General features: G+C 42.2%; 1 protein-coding gene across 5 annotated transcripts in view; it reads left to right on the top strand.

Moving 5' to 3' along the window:
* Nucleotides 1-24,877, top strand: part of LOC109400030 (uncharacterized) — a 1,200,131-nt gene that overhangs the window by 1,110,705 nt on the left and 64,549 nt on the right. The gene's annotated exons all lie outside the window — the stretch shown is intronic.

Raw genomic sequence — 24,877 nt, 5'->3', positions numbered from 1 at the left:
TGTTTTACTGTATCCTACACATACACAAATATACACAATTTGCTGATTGTTTCCAACTGAGTGCGCCTTAGGTTTTAAAGTATGGAGAATCTATAACACTTCCCTGCTCACGGCATTCATGCAATCACTCACACCAACAACTACATGCACACACACTTATCCAATGTTCGCCACCCAGTAGAATAAACAGTTTGCCATTCTAAGTCTCTTTCAGCAATCATCAATAAATCATTATATCACAACGACACATATCAATAACAAAGTGCTTTCATCACACTGCATTTAGAACATAGACCATCACACTCATGCATATATCACACCAGCTGGAACGAAGCTTAAAGAGCTAAATTACGCTACCTTGTTCGAATTATCCGAAATCTTACATAGTTTCTATTGTTCTTAAACTATTAACAACTGTTAATTATGTTTCTATTTCAATGTAACTTTCGTAATATGATAAAACACACATTTCAACCCGAACAGACGCTGGAAAACATAATACCAGGTTTGTCAAAAAGATAAAGAATAGCAGAACTATACTGCAGTCTTAGGAATAAGAGACTAATGACTCACACCACCCTTTTATTCGAGATATCACATTCTTAGCTGTACTCGCAACACACAGTCATTCCTCCATTGGCGACCATTTATTCAAAAAGTTGAAAGTAACTGTACCATTATGATCATTGAGATACCATTAAGTTCAATATTAAAAATAAAAGCAAGAGCGTCGTACTGAAAGATAAAACTAATCTTGATCAGTTTCAGCAGATCTAGATCAAAAATGAATACGTAAGAATGTAGAACCAACAAAAACAAAGCAGTCTGTCGAAGACTCCAACCCTCTAGGATGCATACCGAGAACACTATTGAAAAAATAAATCTTATCTAGATCAGTTTCACCAGATATCAGCGTGATTGACCGGAATAATCGAAGTTGCACGGAATACACTGGAGCCTCTTTTTATGCACATAGCTGGGACTGCATAAATTAAAAATATAAATGTTCATGAAAGAGGGAAATTTATGCATAAATTAAGTTTGGGCTTTAATTAGAGAATCTAGTTCGCAAAAACAGGTCTTGCTCCTGGGCAGTTGAGGTGGGGCTAAGGGGGTTTCCAGAAAGTTCCCAGAGAGCCCAAAAAGAGGGTTCCAAGGGGCTTCTGGGGCGTTTTAAGGAATTGTTTTAGGGGATTTGAGGAGCCTGTTAAGGGTGTTCTGTCAAGATGTTTCGCTGTTTTCATGGGATTACGTGGAATTCTGGGGTATTTCAATAGTATTAAGTGGATTTCAGGGGCGTTCCAAGGGGCTTAAGGGGAAATTCAAGGGATCTCAGAAGCCTTTAAAGGACGTTGCAAGAGATTTGAGGGGCGTTTTAAAGTATTTCAAAGTCTGCTCTGAAACTTCCTGGAATGCCTCAAAAATCCCCCTTAAACTCTTCCGGAGACCCTATGTAACGCACCTGAGAGGCTTCGAAACCCCTGAGAACTCCTCCGTAACGCTTCCGTAACACCTCTAAATCACCCGATATGCTCTGAAACGTCTTCAAATGCCTCCAAAATCCCCCCTTAAACCCCCTTGGACCCCATGTAACGCACCTAAGAGACCCCAAACCCCCGAAAACTCCTGCTTTCGTAATCACGCCGAAAATGCTCTGAATCATCCTGAAATGCCTCCAATATCCCCCTCGGACCCATGTAACGCACCTGAAAGGCCCCAAACCCAAGAATCACGCCGAAAATAATCTGAAACATCCTGAAATGCCTTAAAAAATCCTCCTTAAGCAAACCCCCTAAAAACGCCTCCGTAACGCCTCTGAAACAAGCCTAAAATCTCTGATATTTCCTAAAACGACTCCGAAACCCCCTTAAGACCCACTCGGACCCCATGTAACGCACATGAAACCTTAGGAAACGCCCAAAAACGGTCATGTAACCTTCCTTTGCTTCCTCTGTAAACACCCCTTGACCACCGATTTTTGTTTTGTTTTTATTAATGTGTATTTTAACTTATAGCTAATTCTACACTTACCACCGATACAATAGTTCCCGTCATTATTAAATATTCTTATGCACAATATTGGTTCTGAGTAGCTTTCCCTCTTTTTATGCAGCTACTAGAAACCATGAAACCCACAGTATCCCCACAGTTGTCTCGGGAAGGAGTTTTTGTTAGTACACGCAGAAAAATGGCACTTGTTTAAAACAATAAAACGCATGGTTGATTTTCAAACTGAGAATTTACTTATTCCAAGGTTATAATTAATTGTTTTCATTGAGAGTTTATCGATAAAAACAACCGATTACCATCATTTCATATAATGTCAAAAATTTCATTTGTTTCAACAAAATAAAAACCATAAACATGGTCCAAAAGCACTCACACATCTATAAAATGCTTTCCCCAACAACGCCACAACGAAGAAAGTGTAGCAAATCCATCACGCCAACTTCCAAGTGCAGCCTTGGCCGTGATGGATAACGCGCCGGTACTCACGACAGCATCCACAAAAAGTTGATCGGTTTCGCTTTTTTTTTTGTCTTTTTTTAAGTCGTTCTTCTCCCCATCCGCTTACCGAATAGATGCGCGGGTGTTTAGTGTTCAGTATTGTGTTGTTCTTTGCTGAGTATTGTGTTGTTCTTTGTAGAGTAGAACATTAATCAAGACAATTAGATGATCGGCATTGAACCACAAAAACCACACAACAATTGGTGCGATCTTTTCAGTATTATTTATTTATAAATAATTCTACTTCAGTAAATAATTGCTATATAACTACATATAAGTTAAAAGTCCGCTATTTTCAACATCCTTTCATCTATTGGAAGCTGCTTCAGTTATGGGCTCTTTCTAAGTTGATGAAGGGATTTATAAATGCTTGCAAGGACTTGGCCAGGTGTGTGGAGCTGAGTAAATCTATGACATTGTAGATAGTATCGACATCAGCAATGTCAATGGATATATTCAACTTTGCAACTCCATCCGAGATTTGTGCAAGTATTCATGCTATGCTATGCTATGCTATGCTTCTTCTCCCCATTCGCTTACCGACGGTCTAAAAATAGATTTCCGAGCTGCCGCAGTTGCTGCCGTCACCAACACAATCACATTCCGGGTTTGTTAGTGGCAAAAGTGCAGTCGTTTAAATCAATCCATTATTTCATGTTGAAAATACCATATCTCTGTTTGTTTTAACAAACTGTCAAAAATTTCGACAAATGAAAATATTTGTATTATCAAACAATAAAACAGTTCAGTTTGAACTAGAAATCAGTTTGTCGCTATAGTAAACTGAAAAGTCGATTGATTTGAACTAGAATTTAATTGTGTTTACAATTTATTTTTCTGCGTGTAGGGTAAGGTAGGGTGTGAATTGGAAGTCACCTATGGTAGGTGATATGATCTGGCACTCCCAAGTAACACACTAGTCACAGAAGAGTCACCTCACTATTCTGTGACAAGTGTGTTACTTGGGACTGATTGTATGGAAATACGCGTCGCGATATTCGTAGGACAAGCACAATTCCAATTTTATCGATCAATCGCAAGATAAAAATCATGCTTTATTTTGACAATACTGACTCAACATAGCAATGCACCCGCGAGAAAAGGGTCCTTTAAAATCATTCGCCTCACTTTACCCGCACAGAACAACGCAGCTGTCACAAAATAAACTTTCGAAACAAACCCTTACATAGGGGAAGATGGGACAAAGATGGCCCTATAACTAAGATTAAGAGGATTTTATGGATTTCTTGCGTATTGAAAGTTAGTTTACTTATTTATCTAATAGACGCAAACTTTTGGTCCGCGTGATTTCAATTTTACCGATTCAAATTAACAATTTAAAAAAGTGTTACTTGTTGGGTGCTGAAAAACTTTTGGAGGCAAAACGCACCTTGAAGTGAGACAATACGACTTCTGGCATTTCCCGCTTTGAATTCTAATGAAATACCAGGCGGCTCCATTTTACTATTAACGGCAGCAAATGGAAGGTTTAGGAGGCGGATGGTAGTTAATAGGTTGACTCCATATAATCGGCGCGCAATCGCTTAAGTTGCGTGCGCTTCAAATTATACAAACTTCCAAATGTGGAAAATCATCGTATTCCACGCTTTTCATTCGAATTGTTTTGTCATTCTTGGGCTTGTTCGGCTCATTTTTTTTTTTTTTTTTTTTTTTTTTTAAAGACACTACACCGTCTTCAACCAGAGGTTGCACAGACTGAACATTCACTAACATTAGGCAACGGACAACACGGAACACCCAGTGGACCAGTAGAGGATTTTTCGTTTGACGAAAAGTTTCCTCCGGCTGGAGCGGGAATCGAACCCTCACTCCGTGGCACTCACAATACGCCTAAACGACTGACGCCGCTAACCGCACGGCCACGAAGCCCGTCTAGTTTGCTTGCATCTGACTGAACTACACTTTTATAGTGAAATAACGTGAGGGCGTTTTGCCACTGGGGTGCGTATTACCCCAGGTTACCCTGCAGGGGATACTCAAAATAACTGAGTCAGGTAAAATTTTCAGTTCTCAAAAAATATTCAACAAGCTGTATTTTTTCGAAAAGGGCATCAAATATTCTCAAATTTTTACTGTAAGTTCATCAACTACTTGTGTATCAGTGGTCCAAATTTGGTAAATATCAGGTTAACACAACTAGTTGATGAACTTACAGTAAACATTTGAGAATATTTGATGCCCTTTTCGAAAAGTTACAGCTAGTTGAACATTTTTTGAAAAGTGAATATTTACCCTGTCCCAGTTATTTTGAGTATCCCCTGTACTTATCACTTGTTTTTCCATGCAAATCACCTATCTTGGCAGCCTGAAAGTCGATTGATGATGCTTGAAAACAAAATTTAATCTTCCCAAGAATCGTCCGTACACTGTAATGCCATAACGATCTTGATAATATTGAACTATTTACTGAGTCATAAGTTTGATTACTGTAGTCAAATTGTGAGGAAAAAGAAGTGTGTTTTTGCGTCGATTTCAAGGTGTTGCGGAGATATAAGCAAGCACCCTATCATCAATTATATATTCATATCACTTAAAGCAAAATTTAACAAAATTTATATGCGTCGCAGTGAGTTCTATACATTGAACTTGCAATATACGGAAAATAAACTTTTATGCTTTCAGCTATTTATGTATAATGTATTCGAACGCAGAGATATATCATTTCAAAACCGTACTAAAATATAACGCCACATGTTGATTTAATTCGTAACTATGCCATCCATTACCTGTACTAGTTGTCCTGACAAATTTTCCGAAGATCGTACCTTCCGATCTGGCTTCAATTTCGTGCTATATCTCACCAATGTCGTTCCACGTGGTGGTACACATAGTACACTAGCTCCACGTGGTGGTGAAATTTGGAACTATGCTCTTATGACCTGGAAGTAACCGTAGTCCTGAACAACTTTGCTAAAGAACGTACCTTTGCATTTGGCTTCAATCTTGTGATATGCATATCTCACCAAAAACGTACTGGTAGCCACTATATACAAAAGTGCCACGTTGTGGTGAAATTCGAATCTATGCTCTTCATGACTTAGAAGTACTCGTAGTCCTGAAAAACTTTACCGAAGATCGTACCTTCCCATCTGGCATCAATCTCGTGCTATAACCCTCAAGATTCGTACCGGAGGTTACCATGTACACTAGCGCCACGTGATGGTGAAATTCAAAACTATGCTTTTCATCACCTGCAAGTACTCAAAGTCCTGAATAACTTTTCCGATGATCGTACCTTCCTATCTGGCTTCAATCTCGCGATCACCAATCGTACAGAATGTAACTATGTATACTAGCGCCACGGGGCACCCTCGCTATCTAAGAAAACACCCAAAAAACAATTGCTTTTGAGCGAATGCTTTTTCGATATCGTAGACAACCTTGTGTAAAAAAGTCACAGTGGAATTATCAGATTGGTAGACATGTTGGTTCACATGAGGAGGCACGTTAGCCAGACGAACATCACGGATGTGATGATCCACAATGCGTTCTAAGCATTTCGGAAGAAAAGAGGTCAAACTGATAGGTCTGAAACTCTTTGCTTCTTCATACGACGCACGACCCACTTTCGGAATAAACTTCACAGTAATATCCCGCCAAGATTTGGGAATATACCCTGTAGCAAAACTGCAAACAAGTATTTTTTTAAAAACATGTTTGAAATGATCAAATCCCTTCTAAAGCAAAATAGGATAAATCCCTTCTGCCCCAGGAGATTTGAAAAGAACAAAGCTATTAAGTGCTCACTCAATCGATTCTATAGTTCCAATACAATACTCCGAGCCGAAGCCAGGGAATCGTAACTACAAGAAAAGACATCAGGTGCATCCGAAGATGTAATATCCTCACATCCAGGGAAGTGTGTGATGAATAAGCATTCCAGTACTTCCAAATCAGAGGAAGTCAGATCGCCATTTGGCAAACGAAGTTCGTTCGCTCGGAAATCCTTAGATTTCGCAAGGATTTTATTTAACCGACTGACTTCACTCAAATTGGAAACATTTGTACAAAGGTTTTTCCAGCCGGATCGTTCAGCAGACCAAAAGCTTTCCTGTAGGCCTTCCGAGCCAACCTGAAAGCCTTCGAACCAGCCGAACGTCGTCTGTTCCAACTCTTTCTACATTGTTTCCTGAGTTTTGCCAGATCAGAGTTCCACCAAGGGGTTCCTCTTGTGATCTTCACAGACCGTAGAGGGCATGCTTCTTCAAAAGCTTCCATGATAAAGGTCGTTGTAGTATCAACGGCATCATCTAAATCACTTGGAGTGTCAATGGATGGTGAGTATCCATGAAATTTGGCCGCAACCAAATAGTAAAATGATCCCAGTTTGTTGACCGAGGATTCCTGAAACGCAATTCAATGTTTGCGAAGTAACATTTAAATGTTCAAAAAAGATATAGCGATGGTCAGATAAAGATTCTTCATCTGACACATGCCAATTGGTCAGCTCGTGACAAATTCCGCTAGAGCAAAGCGTTATGTCTAACACTTCCTCTCTAGCAGATACCATGAAGGTTGGGCGGTTGCCTATGTTGAGTAATGCAAGATCTGTACTACTTAAGTACTCCATCAAACTGGAGCCTCTCAAGTTAATGTCTGAGCTGCCCAGATGATATGGTGAGCATTAGCATCACTGCCAACAGTTAGCGGAAGGCCTTTTGAAGTACAGTATGCGATCACTTGTTTGAAAGCATCCGTAGGGGATGCTTCATCATGGGGTAAATAAACCAAACAATAGACGTATTTCCTGTTGAGGTTTCCAACAGATACATCAATTGTGATAGCACATACATCTCTGGTGTTTAGTTCAGAGATGAGTGTAGCAACTATTACGTTGTTGACAAGCACACAGGCTCGAGTCATGGCACGCGAGTTTGCCATTTCATGTTTACTGAAAGTAGCAAACACCGGGTTCACAAGGTTTCCTAAATAGAAATTCCCGTTACGAGAGTAAGGTTCTTGGACCAAGGCCACTTGGGCTGTACCATTTTGCATAAGTCTGCAAAGATTGATCGTTGCTGTTCTTTTATGCTGAAGATTGATCTGAGCTATCCTAACCGTAGCCACTACCCAAACTAGGTAAGATTAAACTCTTCGCAATAGCAGCACAACAAAGAACAGCAGCAATAAGACCAGATCGGCATCGATTGGAAAACGCCAAAGGCGAGGATATACAGAATACACTGTGTAAATCGCATAATGTGTAGCCATATAGGTGAAAATTTAAACTCATTAACAACATCTTCATAATCCCGCCCTTATTTAGTCTCAAGTGAGATTAAAGAAGGGCAGCTGATTGTCTCGGAGAAACACAAGGTGATTGATTGATTTGTCTTTATTAGAGAGACTTTCAGCCCTTGGCTGGTCCTGAAACACAAGGTCCACTGCACCATTGCTCCGGTTAGCGCAGTAAGGACAACATACTGTGGAGAGCGCCCTGGTACTCCACAGGCTCCGTTAGCGATTAGATTTTTATTAGACCCCCCTGCTAGACATTCATTCCTGGGCACGGTAAACATGAAGCCACATCACACCATGAATTAGGGGTCAACTATTGGTGAACTCTTACTACCGGAACAGACGGTTCGTAGTGTCATTCTTAGCCAGTTGAGACTATCGCTAACCGACACTACACAGCTAACTAGGCTGATCGAGAAAAGAAGTTAATATTGATGATCAACTTCATACGGGTTCGAACAGCTTGGTAAATCTTCATTTTTAACTGATTGCTTACATACAGTGCACTAAGGGCCAGAATCGCAATCTAGCGGAACAAAATAATTACTCCAAAACGAAGCATTTCCGACACATGGTGTCTTCGACAAAGTTGTTTGACATTAGCAGGGGCATCTATTGCTATGAACGTAGTAGTTCGAAATTCGTCCGCATAGGTGGCGCCACCATCTAACTTCTTTGTTTTACGTCCTAGAGATTTGGCGTTTTCGGTAAAGTTGTTTATTTTTGCAAAATAAACAACTCTTTCTCAGATGTCAAAATTCCACAGCCTACTGTTTTCGAGTTATTTAAAAAATAAAAACCAATCAATGAAACAACAGTTTTTTAAGCTTATTTTGACATTTTTACTAGAAACCATGTGAGTTTTAATTTTTTCCTAATGCATATGTGTCAAACCAAACACATTGTACGGGAATATGTTGAATATTATCATTAAAAATAAAAAATAAAAATACAAATTCGAAAAAATTGTGTGATTTTCAAGGCCTAATATCTCACAAAGCGCAAAAAATCGCAACTTCAAATTTTCAGCAAATACGGAGCAATACTAGGTGAACATACTGCCAAAAATTTTGAGAGGTATTTTTTGGTGTTTTTGAAATAATAGCTTTTTAGTAACAGTATAAATATAAGTATTGCCAGCATGTAACTATTTACTGTTACACATTAGAGAGTTAATGTATTCGAAAAAGTTGTTCATTTTGACTAAATAAACAACTATTTCTTAGACGTCAAAATTCCACGGCCTACTGTTTTCGAGTTATTGCATATAAACTAAATAATATTGATAAAAAATTACAATTAAATACCTTTTGATGCAGTAGTATGAACTATTTTTATTGTTATGACTTGCAAAAAATTAAAAGATATCTTGACCCATGCTGACAATAGTAAGCTGATATTTTCATGACTTACTATGTATCGTAAAAGTAAAAACAATAAAAAATACTTCATACTATTGCATCAAAATGTGTTTTATTGTCATTTTTACCAATATTATCTAGTTTATATGCAATAATCCGAAAACAGTAGGCCGTGGAATTTTGACGTCTAAGAAATAGTTGTTTATTTAGTCAAAATGAACAACTTTTTCGAATACATAAACTCTCTAATGTGTAACAGTAAAAAGTTACATGCTGGCACTACTTATATTTATACTGTTACTAAAAAGCTATTATCTCAAAAACACCAAAAAATACCTCTCCAAATTTTTGGCAGTATGTTCACCTAGTATTGCTCCGTATTTGCTGAAAATTTGAAGTTGCGATTTTTTGCGCTTTGTGAGATATTAGGCCTTGAAATTTACACTATTTTTTCGAATTTGTATTTTTATTTTTAATTTTTAATGATGATATTCAACATATTCCCATACAATGTGTTTGGTTTGACACATATGCATTAGGAAAAAATTAAAACTCACATGGTTTCTAGTAAAAATGTCAAAATAAGCTTAAAAAACTGTTTTTTTCATTGATTGGTTTTTATTTTTTAAATAACTTGAAAACAGTAGGCTGTGGAATTTTGACGTCTGAGAAAGAGTTGTTTATTTTGCAAAAATAAACAACTTCACCGAAGACGCCAAATCTCTAGGACGTAAAACAAAGAAGTTAGATGGTGGCGCCACCTATGCGGACGAGTTGCGAACTACTACGTTCATAGCAATAGATGCCCCTGCTAATGTCAAACAACTTTGTCGAAGACACCATGTGTCGGAAATGCTTCGTTTTGGAGTAATTAATTTTGTTCCGCTAGATTGCGATTCTGGCCCTTAGTGCAGTGTCGGACAAAATAATAAGACCACCGGTCCTATTTCATATAAAATGGTCAAGTTTGACGATATGGTACTCGGTTTCTAGTAAACCGATTTGGCTGAAATTTTGGCAGCCGACATGGATTTACGGGAATTTTGATTTGTATTAAATTGATTGAGTTCTGTTCACTACTTCCGATGAGATATCCGGTGCGACAAAATTCTGACACCAAATTTTTATGATGGATATTTGTGGTCAATTTAATAAAAATGTCCCCAAGTTTAAATGGCATCCTTAATCTTAGTACTTGTTTATCAATCATCAAGTATCAGATACTCTCATATATAATTTGATAATGGCAATCTGAAAGTGGTCCTATTATTTTGTCGTTTCGTATATCTGTAACTTTTGATGTAGTGAGCAGAAGTCACTCAATTAAATACAAATCAAAATTCACGTAACTTGATGGCGACTGTCAAAATTTCAGCCAAATTGGTTCACTATAAACCGAGCATCACATCGTCGAACTTGACCATTTTGAGCTTGAGCTTGAGCTTGATTGACCGCCCGTGGATGCTACTCCAGTATCGCCAGACCAGCTACACTCACACAAGGACCAATGAGATAACTGCCGGGGACTAGCAGGCATCTTCAGTGTGTGAGCGTTGATGATCTTCTATTTTTAGGCGACAATGGCGCCTGCCACGTCAGGTTGCAGGTCAATGTGGGGAAGGGGTAAGGAAGTGATGATTGCAATCATTTGTATCCACATCTGGCCGAATATACCTCTGCGCCAGCACAAATTCATGCGGATGTTGGAGTGTTGGTGGGACGTTGGTTGGCAGAAGGTTCACACATTGGTGTGTGGATGCCAGGGGAAGGTGATAGAATTGTGTGTTTTTATTATTTTGAAGATGTGCGGCACAGTTCGCTTGATTGCATAACTTGTAGGCGTTTTCTAATAGGATTGTAACACTGTGCTGTGAAAGTTTGGAAGGAAGGGAAACGGCTTTTTCAACCCGTTTCTGTTCTAGCGACAGCTATGAACATGTTTATATACATGAGTTGTATATGTAGAGAGCAGAGAGAAAGTATATAGAAAGATACAAAGTAGGAGGAAAGGGACGGGCCAGGGATTGAACCCAGGACCTTCTGCATATAAATCAGAAGCGGTAGCCACTAGACCACCAAGCCCGCCATAAACAAATCATCAGTATGTACTGAAAAAGTTATCAAAATATTGCGCATTGCGCAGTTAATAGTGTGACGAGGAAGTGCGGAATCTCAAATAAAAGCGCGATTTGGTGTCAGATCGATTTGGCGTCACATCATCGAGCATCACATCGTCGAACTTGACCATTTTGTATGAAAAATAGCTGGTGGTCTTATTGTTTTGTCCGACACTATAACTATTAATTTCTTGTAGGAATTTTGTACAAGTTCCGTCTGTGTAAAGTATATCATGAGACGGAGCTCATGAACAACATAACAACACTGTAAAAATAGTTATTTTGGAGAAGACCACTATTCGTACTTTCCTCTTATCATCAAGAGAACTTGTTGAACTTATCATACCTTTCGATTTCATTATTTCTTTCTGATTAACATTACTCTTCAAATTTATATGTTGAATTAATTTCAGTATTCTTTGTCTCGTGTAAAGGCTTTCGTTTCAGTTCCCGGTCACAATTTTTCTTAACCTCGAAAGATGCAAATTATCCGCACCGACAAAGCCTGCCCGAAAGCAATCAAGGCGAAGAAATATGACTGTTAAACCACGTTCTTTATGTCGCCAGGCCATTCTGTCTTTCTCTATCGCTCCCATGATTAATGTTGAATTTATACATTTTTCATCGATTATTTCGTTCGGTGGTCTGCTTTCTTCGAACGTCGTACGTTTGAAATTTCGCGGTTTTACGATATCCTGTTGGTTTTTCCTCGGCTTTTTTATGTACTTGATACTTGCTGTGAATATCCCTCCTACTGGTATGGCACTACCTCCAACCAACCGTCAATCCAACGATGTACGGTTATGTTCCAACATTTTTTTTCACTCTGGCCGCCCATGCCCGAACAGCCAAAATGAAAACGATTTATTTTCCGCTTTTATGATTTGCTTTCGCGAGGCTACAACTTCCGTTTGCCATTCATCCATTCCACTTAGTCAGCCAGCACTGACTGACCGACGACGACGACGACGACGACGCCGACTACCGAGCACATTGCCGGGGTGACCGTTTAAATCCAATGGGGAGTTGAGGTTTTTACTGGGACGCACCACCGAGCCAATTTGCGGGGAAAAATTCATGCTGTTCGCTTGGCCTTCTTGCAAGTGGATACGCGCGTGTACCCTACCAGGCTTTTCCGGTTTTGAAATCGACGGATGACGGTAATTGGGATCTAAAGTGAAATTTATTACGGTGCGTACATATAGCGTTTGCATTAAATCTTATCCAGATGACAAAGGTGATTTGGAGCGGGCATTACTTGCTAATGCATTTTTTATGATTATGGGATAATATGAGAGAAAGTACAATTATACGTTCTGAAATGATGAATTACTGCATAATCGTGCACATACGAGGAAGTAGTTTGAGGCTAATACTGTGATGAAATAACAATGCAGTAAAATGTTAACTCGAAATAGGGTATCGGGATGCTTCGTTGGCATAGCCCCCTCGTTCGGCCTATCTCAATGTAAACCAAAAACTCAAACAAGCATGCATAACTGGATATCGGAAAAGCTATGCGCCAAACAACTGCTACATTTCGTTTCAATTTTAGCACTTTGGAGCATTAAAATTGAATGAAAATGTCACTTTGTTTAATTTTTGTAGACGCCATGATTCTTCGGCTTAGTGGGTAGTCTATACACGTGATCATAAATGGCATGATTCTGGAACATTTCGAATTGACTTTTCAATAATTGAACATTTGATGCGACGGTTAAAGACGCTATTTTGAACTTGTGTATTTGTTTTCAACGAATAATAACTATTTTACAAATTGAATGTGGGCCGAATATTGAGGACATTTTTTTCACTATGTACCCAAATCTTGGCCCATCAGTAAAGTGACGTCAAAAACAACGATAAAAAGGCGAAACCAACATTTCTTGCGTAAGAACCAGAAAGAACGAACAGGAAGAAAGATTTTTGTACGGTGACTGTAAAAATATAACACAATAATAGGGTTGCGTTGTTTTCGTTACTAGATTAAGAAAGAACTTTAGTTAAAGTGATTTATTTATAGTTTTTTGAAAATTTGGCTCCGAAAATGTAATTTAAAAGTAAGATTGGTGAACAAACAGAGATAATACTTCAGCAGAAATATTGAAAAAATAAGATAATAAATGGTTCTAGTGCATGGAAAGCAATAGGCCAACGTTGTATCCACTAATAGGCCAATTTTTGTACCATAGACCAACGTTGCATACCATCGCATCAAATCTTTTCAGCTTAATTAAGTAAATTCTTGAATATTTACGTAAGTTTACTTCCAATTGGAGAATTATGCATTGCCTAGAGTGTGTAATAGGGTCAACATATTATTTCTAGTGCTATTATTTCATGAGTTATGGTCAAAATTGTCAAGGCGGCTTGCAAATTAGGCCAAGGAATGATACACATACCCTACGTAGTTTGCCATTTGTTTTGCTTATCCTACTGACTCCCTTTAAAGTCCTTCTTACACCCAAGATAGGTTTAAATAACGATCTAAAATCCAAGTTTCGATTCAAAGCTCTGAAAGTTAAGTCCAACAAAAACTAGGACCTTAAACAGGCCCTGTTACGACTTCGAAAGTCGATGGACGATGCCAAGCAAGACCACGAGAGACTTGTGGAAACTGCAGCAGTGGCAGAATTGACGAAAGCACAGATTACTACGGCTACCCAGACGAAGGCCTTCGCTTTCGCAGGTAGCCCAAAAGGTGTGGCGGATGCGGCTACTTTTAATAAGCACTCGCAGAAGCGGGTAAGGCTGCCACAGCCGTCAGGTAGGGAGCTTTTTTGTCGGCTTTTATGGCCCGTATGAAGTTGATCACCAATATTAACTTCTTTTCCCGATCAGCCTAGATAGCTGTGTAATATCGGTAGCGGTTGGTTCAACTGGCTAAGAATAGCACTACGGACCGCCTCACAGTGGGACCATTCTGAAAAAAGACGATCAAAACCTCTAAGAGCCATTAGATGACATTTTAGCATATAGGTGTCTTTGGAGGATATGTTCAGAAAAATCTTCTCTATTTTTGTGCATATTCACTGTATGGTAAAACTGTAAGGTGAACCCGAGCAAAAAATTATTTTTTCAAAATATTTTTTTAGAGGGTAGATGTGTTCAGCAAAGTTGTAGAACAAGTAATTTCACGGAACTTTTCTGAAGACATCATATAGCTTGGACTTCATTTTTGGGGAGAAAATATGAAAGTTTTGAAACACAAGCTCAAAATTAGTTTTTTGAACTTTTCGATGATTATATCGTAAAATTTCAACGTGATATGTTCTACAAGTTTGTAGGTACTACTAAATTACACTATCTTGCCAAAGACACTAACTCTGTAAAATTGAAAACTGCTCCAGTAAACCAATATTTTAGAAAACTTTACACTATTTTCACTATTGAATATTTTTTGAATAGGCACTTTTTGGCAGCCGTGCTGTCAAAATTTCAATGCTTCATTATGTCCAGAATAGACCAAAAGTGACTTAACAATCGGGTCTGATAAGGCACTTTGATTTCTGATGCTATTTTAATAGTCATTTTTCAAAGAAAGTATTCGTAAATTTCATACAAATCATTCAACACAAACTGAAAACTCACGAAAACTTTTCGACATCATTACTAGTTAATCCAAATAGTATTCTATTCCTGTCGATTCCTTCGTCGTAGACATGTTACCTTGGTTCATCCCTTAACAAATCCGCATCAAGATCACGGCTCGATTATGGATACTTTTCCAGAGGAGCCATTAGTTTCAAGTTTATATTATAACAATTTTTTGAAAAGATAAAGAGATTTTGTGCCTTTTTGAGAAAGATTTCGTAGTTAAGGAAATCACTCAAAGGGGCTTTTCCCTCTTTAAAAATTTTTAGTTAAAAATTAATAACACTAACAATTCAAATAGCCTGCATTTATTTAACTTGTTTTTCTTATTTAGAATTACTACTCGGATAAACTAAAAATAATATCGAAAAGTAGTATGAGATTCGTGAATATTTTTTTTTTTTTTGAAAATGGCTATTAAAATAGCATCAGATATCAAAGTGCCTTATCAGACCCGATTGTTAAGTCAATTTTGGTCTATTCTGGACATAATGAAGCATTGAAATTTTGACAACACAAGTGCCAAAAAGTGCCTATTCAAAAAATATTCAATAGTGAAAATAGTGAAAAAATTTCAAAAAAAATGGTTTACTGGAGCAATTATCAATTTTACAGAATTGGTGTCTTCGGCAAGATTGTGTATTTCAGTAGTATTTACAAACTTGTAGAACATGTTACGTTCAAATTTTACGATATAATCATGGAAAAGTTTAAAAAACTGATTTTGAGGTTGTGTTTTAAAAATTTCTTATTTTCTCCCCGAAAATGAAGTCCAAGCTATATGATATCTTCAGCAAAGTTACTTGAAATTACTTATTCTACAACTTTGCTGAAGACATCCACCCTCTAAAAAAATATTTTGAAAAAAATATTTTTTTGCTCGGGTTCACCTTACAGTTTTACCATACAGTGAATATGCACAAAAATAGAGAAGATTTTTCTGAACATATCCTCCAAAGACACCTATATGCTTAAATGTCATCTAATGGCTCTTAGAGGTTTTGATCGTCTTTTTTCAAAATGGTCCCACTGTGCGCCTGTTCTAGTGGTAGGAGTCCACTAATCAGGTGACCTCTAATTCAAGGTGTTATGCGACTATACACTTACCGTGCCTAGGAATGAATGGTAAGGGGGTCTTATAAAAACCTAATCGCAAACGGAGCCTGTGGAGTACCAGGGCACCCTCCACAGTATTTTGCCCTTACTGCGCTAACCGGAGCAATAGTGCGGTGGACCTTGTGTTTCTCCGAGACAATCAGCTGCCCCTCTTCAAGCTCATACTTGAGGCTGAATAAGGGCGGGATTATGATGTTACTATTTAGTTTAAATTTTCACTTATATGTTTTTTTTCCTTCTAAACCATAGGGGGATAATCTGCTCAACAGACACCCTAACAGAAGGTTAGGGTAGTGTAGGTCTGACAGGCCGTCTTCTACAACAAAAGTAAAATCCAGGACTACTCTCTCCTCGTACCCACTAAACCATTCCTATGGTCGCCAAACCCTACGTCTCTCCGAAACCACCAAGAAGGTATTGCTTCAGAGAGGAACTAGTACACATCGCACCCACAAGGTTAGCTGCGTAGCCTGCAGCAACGAACATCGATGACTCGCTTTAGAGAGTCCATCACGGTAGCATGCTGGCGCTTAGCCAGTTTCCCGAGTGGTCCTCGCCACTCCCTTTGTCCTCGGAAGGCGGGCAGGGTCAACCCCGCCCGCGCCCTACTGCTGAGCGGACATCAAGAACTGATACCCACGTGCAACCCGATCTGACCTGTCCGTAAGGAAGGGCATCACTTCCCTTCAGGCCCTATCAGATGCACCCGTAGGTTGCAGACAGCAGGATCTCACCTACCCCGACCCTTGCCGGGGACCCCTTTCCAACCGCGGGCTCGGATCCAACCCAGTAGACCGACGCCACGACAGCACCGCTACCGGGACTTCCTCTCCGCGGCCACTTAATCGTTGTAAGGGTCGATCTCGACCGCAGGGCACCGGTATGACCTACGAAGCCGACTCCGAACCCCTGGACCACCTCTTGTACTGCATCTGGACTAGCCACTCTCCGAGTCCACGCGCCACCTCCTCTGTAGTTCCCAGACGATATGGGTGATAGCCGTTGAAACGGCGTTCCAGCCAAACTCATCCCTACACATCCTCTGGACCAAGTTGTCCGGGTTTGTGTCCTCCCCGCATGTGGCAAGCATGCGGTCACGCATTGTGCGAAAACGCGGGCACACGAACAAAACGTGTTCCGCCGTTTCCTCTAAACCATTGCACGCTGGGCCTTCGGGAGAATCCGCATGCCCGAAACGGTGTAGATACTGTCGGAAGCAACCATGGCCTGTAAGGACCTGTGACAGGTGGAATGTAACTTCCCCATGGCGCCTATTAATCCAACTATCTACCCTCGGTATCAACCTATTGGTCCACCTTCCTTTGGTGGAACTGTCCCACGCGCGCTGCCATTTGACCATAGAGGCCATCCTGGCAGTCCTGCGTATGCCTCTTGTGCCGCGCATTTCGAAGCACTCCATGTCCTCACTGATAAGAATGCTGATAGGCACCATACCAGTAATGACGCAGAGAGCGTCGTGTGACACGGCACGGTATGCCCCCGCAACCCTCAGGCACATAAGCCTGTAAGTACTTTCCAGCTTCCGTCGGTAGCATTTAGTACTTAGCGCGGTGCCCCACGCCGGGCCGCCATACCTAAATATGGACGTAGCAACACTAGCCAGAAGCTTGCGCTTACTGGCGTACACCGCAGAGCTATTGGACATCATCCGGGACAGTGCCGCAATAGCTGTGGAGGCTCTTTTACAGGCATAATCGACGTGGCTACCGAAAGTAAGCTTATTGTCGATCATCACGCCCAAGTGTTTGACGGAGCGCTTTGACAGGATAGTGCACTCTCCTACACTGATCTCCGTCTGCTGCTCCGACTTCAGGTTGTTAACAACCGTCACCTCAGTCTTGTGGTGAGCCAGCTCCAGTTTTCTGGACCGCATCCACGCCTCCACAACCTTGATCGAGTGGTCGGTAGTCAACTTTACCTCCTCGATCGTTTCACCGTAGACTTCGAGCGTAATGTCGTCGGCAAATCCAACAATCACCACTCCCACTGGATACTCTAACCTCAACACCTCGTCGTACATGACATTCCATACCACCGGACCAAGATGGAACCCTGCGGGACTCCTGAGGTTATGTGAAAGCACTTCCGACCCACCTCCGTGTCGTAGACTAGTACACGATTCTGAAAGTAACTTACGAGAATCTCGTACAGGTACTCCGGCATGGGGTGGGACACTCGATTTCGTATTACAAATATTACGGATATTAATTCTGGTATTAAACATATTATCAAGTGCTCATTGATATTTTGACGTTGTTTACAGTTGTCAAAACATCGCATTAGAATGAGAGGAACCCACATAATTTGGACACTTGAACCACATACAGCATGTTTCTAGTTTGGTGATTTCGTTTCTGCTGATCTCAGAACAGTCTTTTCGGATGTGGACCAGGACCTGCAGATTAATTTCAATGAACGTTATATCCATGACCACCACCTTGAAGTATTTACAAGAATGTTCAAAGTTCGCTACGGGCAAACAAGAGGTCGTAGGTTTTAGTCGACGACTTGAACCACTTCCGCTTGGGTGGTCTATTGTAGGGGCCTTGCAAGTCGGATATCTCTCCTAGATCCCACAAAAATACTACGAAGCATTGATCATAAAGCTACCAGCCAAATTAAACTGCACTCTGGATGATGTCACATGAATTTGGCTGTTGAGATTCATCTTTTGTTCGGCACTTCCTGGAACATGCGTAAAGTAATTTGGAAACCGTTTCACATTTATCATTTTTCTTGCCTGATTAAAAGAAATAAAATTACAATGAAATTGTGGGTATTTATTTCAGGTAGCATTAAACATGAAGTTTTTATGTCCATAAAGATCAGCCTGGCCTGTTGACGTTGGTCACCATTGGTCACTGCTAATCCCTGACTGAACCACAATCTGTAAGTAATTCGGGCTGATTCTGATACTCTGACTGGCCGGTATGAAGCCATCGGCCCACCAATCCATTAGGTAGCATTTGCAGGCGGAAATTGCCTCGGTCGCAGGACGATGCTGGGGCCTTGTTGAGAAATTTAATGTCCTGTTTTTTACACTGTGTGTCGCATGGGTATGCTTCGAGAAAGTGTTAAGTCTAAAATTCAAAAATAACCTTTGCCTTAAATTCAATTATTAAGATGGAAATAAAAACTTACCGTAATGGACTGCATAATTCAATATATTTACCTTCATACGTCAATAGTCTGTGCGAATAACAAAATCACAGCCACCTTGATGTTTATCATCGATATTACTGAACTAATATAATATTAACCGATATTAATGGAATATTATTGCCCATATTAATGAGTGTCCCACCCCATGTACTCCGGTATCCCCAGACTCAAGAGCGCATCGGCAATAGCAGACCAGCTGGCGCTATTAAACGCATTCCGTACATCCAGAGTCACTACCGCGCAAAAGCGAATTCCCCTCCTCTTAGGCTCGAGTGCTTTCTCGGCGGTTTTTGTAACCGACAAGATAGCGTCTACGGTGGACCTCCCCTTCCGGAAGCCGTACTGGTTACTCGAAAGACCATTTTCGCCCTCGGTGAACCGCAACATTCTATTGAGGATGATCTTTTCGAGCACCTTCCCCGCCGTGTCAATTAAGCATATTGGTCTATATGCCGACGGGTCTCCGGGTGGTTTCCCCGCCTTTGGCAATAGTACCAGGCTCTGCCTCTTCCAAGCTTCTGGGAAAACTCTCTCGTCCAGGCATTTCTGCATAGCAGACCTGAACATCTCGGGAGCCTCTGCAATAGCTACTTTTAAGGGCCAGGTTCGGAACTCCGTCCGGACCTGGGGCCTTCCCTACGCTAAGGGACTTAGCTATCCCCAACAAGTTCCACATCGGTGACCCTCTCCTCATCGCCAGCCCCAGTCCCCGGCTGTCCTACGAAAGGAGGCCAAGGATTAGGATCATGACGCGGAAAAAGTCCTCCAATGATCCCCTCCAACATCTCTGGAGATTGCTCTGTAGGAGCCATCACACCTCTCGTCTTGGCCATAACGATCCTGTAGGCGTCACCCCAGGGGTTCGTATTGGCACTCTGACAGAGACCCTCAAAGCAGGCCTTTTTGCATGCTCTTGTCTCGGTCTTAAGCGCGGCTTTTGCAGCGGCGAACACCACCCGCCGTTCGTTTCGCTCTTCCTCTGATCGTGCTCGCTGCATCCGCCGCCTAGCCCGTAGGCAGGCGCGGCGCAGGTCTGCAATCTCGTCGGTCCACCAGTAAGCCGGTGGCCTCCCATTTCTAGGGTGGACTCGCCTAGGCATGGTCGCATCACACGCACGTGAGAGCACCGCTACCAGCTCGTCGCCGTCTAAACCGATTAAGTTTCGCTCACGGCGGAGCGCCTCCCTAAATACCCCTTCGTCGAAGTATGATGTCTACCACCTGCGAGGGCTTGGCCTTGGCCTAGCCGCCTCTTCTTCTATCCGCTGTCTGCTGTTATTGTAGTCGATACTGTAGCGAACCGCCAGGTGGTCGCTGTGAGTGTAGCCATCATCTACTCTCCAGTTCGAACTACTTGTTAGGCCAGGACTACAAAAGGTCACGTCAATAATTGACTCCGCTCCGTTTCGACTAAAGGTACTCTTGGTACCGACATTAGCCAAGTCGACATCCAAGATGGCCAGTGTTTCTAGCAGGATCTGACCCCGCTGGTTCGTGAAACGGCTTCCCCATCCCACGGCCCAGGCATTAAAGTCGCCCGCTATTACCACCGGCCTTCGCCCTGTTAGCACGGTCGTTAAGCGGTCCTGCATTTGCGTGAACTGCTCGATCGGCCACCGCGGAGGCGCATAACAGCTACAGAAGAAGACCCCGTTTACTTTGGCGACCACGAAGCCCTCATAGGTAGTAGACACCAACTCCTGCACGGGGTATTTACCCGTCATCCATATCGCCGCCATTTTCCTGATCCCATCCGAGACCCAGTTGCCGTTGCCGGCGGGTACTCGGTATGGGTCCGAAATGATGGCGATATCCGTCTCCCACTCAGAAACCGCCTGACAAAGCAGTTGCTGAGCTGCATCACAGTGGTTCAGGTTCAGCTGCGTTACCTGCACTGTGATTTGTTGTTCACTGCGGCTTTCTTAAAGGCCGGGCACCTTGGACCACCCGTTGGATGTCTGTTGTTCGAGGATTTCCCGGTACAGATCATACAGATGGGTAGACTCGTGCAGCTTTGGGCCTTATGACCTTCAGCGCCGCATCGCCGACACAGTTTGCACCTGTCAGGGCCTTTACAGTCCCACGACTTGTGTCCTGGTTCCAGACACCTAAAGCAAACCTCTGGTGGCTCGTGGAATGTCAAAGGACATACGCACCAGCCCACCTTTATCCGCCCTACTTTAACGGACTTTTTAACGTCCGCCACAGGTAGCTGAACCAGAGCTATCTGTGTCCCTGCTGGCCCCTTCCGCAGCCTGACGGCTGTGGCGGCCACCTGAACATCGCACTGTTGCCGCAGTGCCGTGACGAGCTCTCCCGCTTCGGTGATCTCGTCTAAGTCTTTGACCTTCAGAGTCGCCTCATGCGTAAGAGCCCTCACCTCCACTCCATTACCAAGGATCTCTTCTGCCAGCCTCTTGTAGGCGGCGCCCTTGTGATCCTTCTCGCGCTTAAGCTCCAGGATCATTTCGCCCGTACGAGTACGTCTGATACTGCGTACGTCGGCTCCAAGACCCTCAAGCTTGGCGTCGCACCTCATCGCCTTCAAGACGTCCGAGTATTTCGACTGTTCAGTCTTGATGACGAGCGCGTCACCTTTCTCGCGCTTGGCACGTACCCTCCTGCGCCTTGGCTTGGCGCCCTGCTCTTCTACCTGTGGATTCCTCTTCTTCTTCTTCCGCTCAACCTTTGTCCAAGGAGGGTCCTCTCCTTGGATCGCCCTGCTCTGTGGCTGCTGAGGGCCCACCAGTGGTCGCAACCCCTTGTTCCCATCGTTCCGGGACGGGCCAGCCTTTTCAGGCCCACCCTTCCCAGCTTTCCGGGAACCCTGGCTGGGGTCCGACTTTCCGGCATTACCACCGGCTTTCGGGGTAATTATACGCCTGGCCTTGCGGGCGCCGCCAGACAGCTCCTCACCTGACGGCTGCCTCGCCCGCTTCTGCGAATGCTTGTCACGTTTGTCGCGAGCAGTCGCTTCCGCCTTATTCGGACCTCCTGCGAAGGAGAAGGCCTCCGTTTGGGTAAACTTCGGCACTTTCTCATTTGCAGGCTCCGCTGCTGCAGCAGTCAGCAACGCGAGTGCCGCGTGCTCCTGCTTGGCATCGTCGATCGACGCCCTAAGTCGAAGCAAGGCCGTTTTCAGGTCCTTGCTTATGTTCGACTTAGTGGACGCAAAGTCGATGATTTTGCCAAGCTGCTGCTCAGCCACCTCTATTGTGGACCGTCCTTTGGATCCTCGGTTGACGGCCCTCAACAACCACGCTCCGTCCATAACCTCCACCGGCTGGCTTGCCGGGAAGTGGACTGGAGCACCCACGCTTGAGCTGCGTACGCAACTCCCAGCGCCTATCTCCTCACTTCTCCTTGTCGGAGATCTCATCAACCCGCTTCTTGCGAAGGGGTTGATCCCACCACTATTTCCACCTAGATTCTGATTTTTATTTGACTTCATGATTAAATCCCACGAGTAGCACGGGAAAGAATGTCCACCACGCCAGAGCCCTGCATTAACGCGGTAAGGGACAGCTTACTGTGGGGGGTGCCCAGGTACCCCACAGGCTCCGTTAAAGATCGAGCATCTTTTTCACCCCCTCGATCACTCATTCCTCAGCACGGGTCGCTTGACACCTTGAATCGGGGTTAGTAGTCCTATTCTTAGCCGGCGACTACGCGGCTGACTCGCAAGCGGGGGGGTGCGTCAGGCCCCAGGACTTTCGTCCCTGCTGCCCTGTAAGCTCTCAGTTAACCCGTAGGCTACGGGGATTACAACAAAATTTCAAACCGCTGCCAAAGACGCAAACATCAATATTTTTCAATAAAATTTTGAGGTTCACTTCACTATTAGTTGTAGTTTCAATTAAGCTGGGAGCCACAAAAATTGGAGCCACGAGGACAGTTTTATTCCGATGGACGTCTGGGTCAGGAGGGGTAAAAATTGCATAACCTTCCTTTTAGCAAGGCCCCATTAGTTGGAATTCAAATGAATTCATCTGAAAAGTTGTAAGTTCTATATATGACACAGGCCCTTTCAGGCCATGACTGTTTCCGACAGACCCTACATCGCATTGCATCGTCTTGAAGCTACAGAGGAGGTGATGCGTGAACTCGGAGAATGGCAAGTTCAGACACGGACCAGATAGACCAGGGATTCTAAGTCAACTGCGGTCGAGATCGACCCTTACAGCGATAAAGTGGCCGCGGGGAGAACATCCTGGTAGCGTTACTGTCATGGCGTCGGTCTACTGGGTTGGATCCAAAACCGCGATTGGAAAGTGGTCCCCGGTATGAGCCGGGGCATGTAAAGGCGTCACTCTCAGCAACTCCTTCTGGTGCAAGCTGATAGAGCCTGATCCTTCACCAGGTCAAATCGCGTCACACGCAAGTATCAGTTCTTGGTGCTTGCGAAATAGTTGGGCGCGCCCTGTCCGCCTTCCGAGGACAAAGGGAGTGGTGAAGATCACTCGGGAAACTGGGTCAGCGCCAGCATGCTACCTTGATACCTCCCCAAAGCGAGTCATCGATGTACGTTGCTACAGGTTACGCATCTCCCAGCCAACCACATATCGTAAATCATTGTGTGGAAAAAATCGTATATTTTCATATATTGAATCAGAATTGTATAATCGTATGTATATTTGTTGACAATGTTTGCGTAAAATCGCATTTCATGCCAAATTAAATTTCAATTGCGATTTTCTTTCATATAGTCGTCTCCAATCATAAAAGATGCGAGATCAGGGGCGTACAATTTCGTTTCAATGATACACTTTCATGCAACATTTTGAATGAGTCACTTCAAGTGTTTCATACATTTTTCTAATGACTCGGTCGTTAAAAAAAACTTTTCCACTCATCGTAGCACTCGGTAGTCTCCCACCCGGTCGCATTGCTTGTGCTTCACCCCACATTGGTCGGGCTCCATACAAAGGGGCGGCCAAAACTCTCAAAAAACGAAATTGATATTTTTAAACTTTACTTCACCTTATAACAAAGTTAATGTATTGTAGTTTTATGATTCTTAATTAAAAGCATACCAGCTTTTGTACTTCAATGACATTTTCACCGCCAAAGTGGCCTAAGTCATAAAATTGAAAAATGAAGCATTCGAAAAAAGCAAAGTAATAATATTTTGAGAATGGAATATATGTTTTATGTTATCCAGCATATGAAAGCTTGTTGTTGGACTGTTTGAATGCACATATGGTGCAAAATTAATATGTCACAAAACTTTTCAAATTTTCATATATTGTACCTTAAGATTTTTGGTAATTTTTAAGTTGAAAAACGGTTCGTGTCGTCACGTGTCGCCGCAATTTCGAATAGTACATCTTAAACATCATGCTTTGGGCTGCATAAGAACGTTTAAATATTTTGCAGAAATTTGCAGTTTTTCAAATTAGAGCTATTTAAAAAAGTCATGTTTTTTCATATATTTTATGTTATTTTTCCATTTGTGACTGAAATAAAATTTATCTTCCCACATTTTTCACACGTTTTGAACAAACTTGATTGGATTTGATCGATAGTTGATCATTTAATTAAATTCAAATTGATTTTCTAACTAAAAACGCAAAAGATGAGGGGTTTACTGATTTTTACCATTTTTGAAATTATTGAGGTTACGTAATTTTTAAATACCCCTTTTTAAACACTAAAAATACGATATAGCATATCTAAACAACACATAACTTCGATTAAACACATAAAAAGAGTTTTGGCCGAACTTTATCTTTTTCCGAC

Source organism: Aedes albopictus, chromosome 1 (genome assembly GCF_035046485.1).
Source record: "Aedes albopictus strain Foshan chromosome 1, AalbF5, whole genome shotgun sequence".
In the NCBI taxonomy this organism is placed as follows: Eukaryota; Metazoa; Arthropoda; class Insecta; order Diptera; family Culicidae; genus Aedes; species Aedes albopictus.
This window is presented reverse-complemented; position numbering and strand designations above follow the sequence as displayed.